General features: G+C 44.7%; 1 pseudogene; it reads right to left on the reverse strand.

Annotated features, from left to right (window-relative positions):
* Positions 1–617: 617 nt before the first annotated feature.
* Positions 618–1513, reverse strand: LOC116545405 (annotated as a pseudogene).
* Between the last annotated feature and the right edge of the window lie 580 nt (positions 1514–2093).

Raw genomic sequence — 2093 nt, forward strand, 5'->3', positions numbered from 1 at the left:
GGATAGTTTCCCTATTACTATTTTTTTTATTTGAAAAATTATTTACTGAAAAAAAATTCCGACTCTACAGGTCTTGCCTTTGGATGAAAAAGAGACCCAGGGTCAGTGAGAGTCTCACTAAAGTAATTTCCAAATCCAAGAGCTGCAGGAGGCAGGAGGCAGGAAAGTGAAAGCACATCCCTCACTACAGTTTCTGCACAGAATAAGGCTGTGTACCACAGTTTCATCACAAAATAGGAGAACAGAACATGAATGGGAAGCTACAGAGGTATTGAAGCTACATAGGAACAGGAATATAGGAAGGAGAGGGGGGAGGAGACCAGAGAGGAGGAAGCAAAGGAAGGAAGGAAGGGAGATAGGAAAGAAGGAAGAAAGGCAAAGAAAGGGGAAGGGGGAAAGGAGGTGGAAAGGTGAAGGAGAAGGAAAAGGAAAAGAAAAGAAAAAGGAAAGGAAAGGAAGAGAAGCCTAAACTTAGCAAGACAAATTAAGGTCCACAGTTCCTGAGGGACTGAATACATGGAGTTAAGAATGTCCTTGAGCTGGGGTATTACAAAGGGTGTATTCTCATGCCAAACCACAACTGGGAATTTCAGCCCACACACAGCCCACGTCAAGCTTTAAAAGGCTGAGCACCACACCCAATTGGTATACTGCTCATGCTCATACTGGGTCATGTCAAACAGAATTCTGTACAGCTGCTGAAGCTTGAGATAACTCACTCTCATGCCCGTAACTGTAGCCCTCTCTAGTAGTGGGCACTGGGGCTGTAGTGCATTTCAGAGTGTTCTGATCCCAGCAGTAATATGACGTGGAAGCTGCAGTAACAGCAGCAGTGGAGGCAGCAGCCCCTGAATTTGGCAACGGGTGTCTATCATAGGGATCGAGAGAGGTGGAGGAGAGGTGACTGGCCATGATTGTATTCTGGAATTGTGTTTGACATGACCCAGTATGAGACAGGGTCTACTCTGCATAATTATACATGGATGCAGCTGCAGACAGCACTGCCTCATAGGACAGGGCAGCATGGCAGCACTTGTAGTAGGCATCGAGCACTCTGTATGTGTTGTTGTAATACAAGGAATCTGCATAGCTCATGGTGTAAGGCTTACTACACACTGGTCCATATTGCTCATTATATTGCTCGGTGAAGTCTGCCATATGGCCTGAACGATCTATTGGACACTGTTTGGACCAGTTCTTCTCTTTCCTGCACGAGTGCTTCTCTTTCCAGCACCAATAGCAGCCGCTCTGGTCTCCCATCCAACACACAGTGCTAAGCCAGCTGGTGGGACGACTGGATGTGCATTTGTTTGCCTTGAAATTGTGTGTTATCAAGGACCCTGATGGCCTCCACTGCATCCTTTGTCCTCTCCATGTGTATGTACAAAGACATAATCTTTTTTTTGTAATTGCATTTTAGGTTTTGGGGTACATGTGAAGAATATGTAAGATTGTAGGTACACACATGGCAGTGTGATTCGCTGCCTTCCTCCCCATCGCCTACATCTGGCATTACTCCCCATGCTATCTCACCCCAATTCCCCAGCCTTCGCTGTCCCTCCCCTATTTCCCCCCAACAGACCTCAGTGTGTGATGCTCCCCTCCCTGTGTCCATGTGTTCTCATTGTTCAACACTTGCCTATGAGTGAGAACATGCCGTGTTTGATTTTCTGTTCTTGCATCAGTTGGCTGAGAATGATGGTTTCCAGATTCATCCATGTTCCTACAAAGGACACAAACTCATCGTTTTTGATGACTGCATAATATTCCATGGTGTATATGTGCCATATTTTCCCAGTCAAGTCTATCATCGATAGGCATTTGGGTTGGTTCCAGGTCTTTGCTATTGTAAATAGTGCTGCAATGAACATTCTTGTTCATGTGCCCTTATAGTAGAACGATTTATACTCCTTTGGATATATATCCAGTTATGGGATTGCTGGGTCAAATGGAATTTCTATTTTTAGGTCCTTGAGGAATCACCACACTGTCTTCCACAATGGCTGAACTAATTTACACTCCCACCAACAGTGTAAAAGTGTTCCTATTTCTTCACATTCTCTTCAGCATCTGTTGTGTCTCAATTTTTTAAT

This window comes from Sapajus apella, unplaced genomic scaffold (assembly GCF_009761245.1).
Source record: "Sapajus apella isolate SASKATOON/1434 unplaced genomic scaffold, GSC_monkey_1.0 scaffold265, whole genome shotgun sequence".
Lineage (NCBI taxonomy): Eukaryota > Metazoa > Chordata > Mammalia > Primates > Cebidae > Sapajus > Sapajus apella.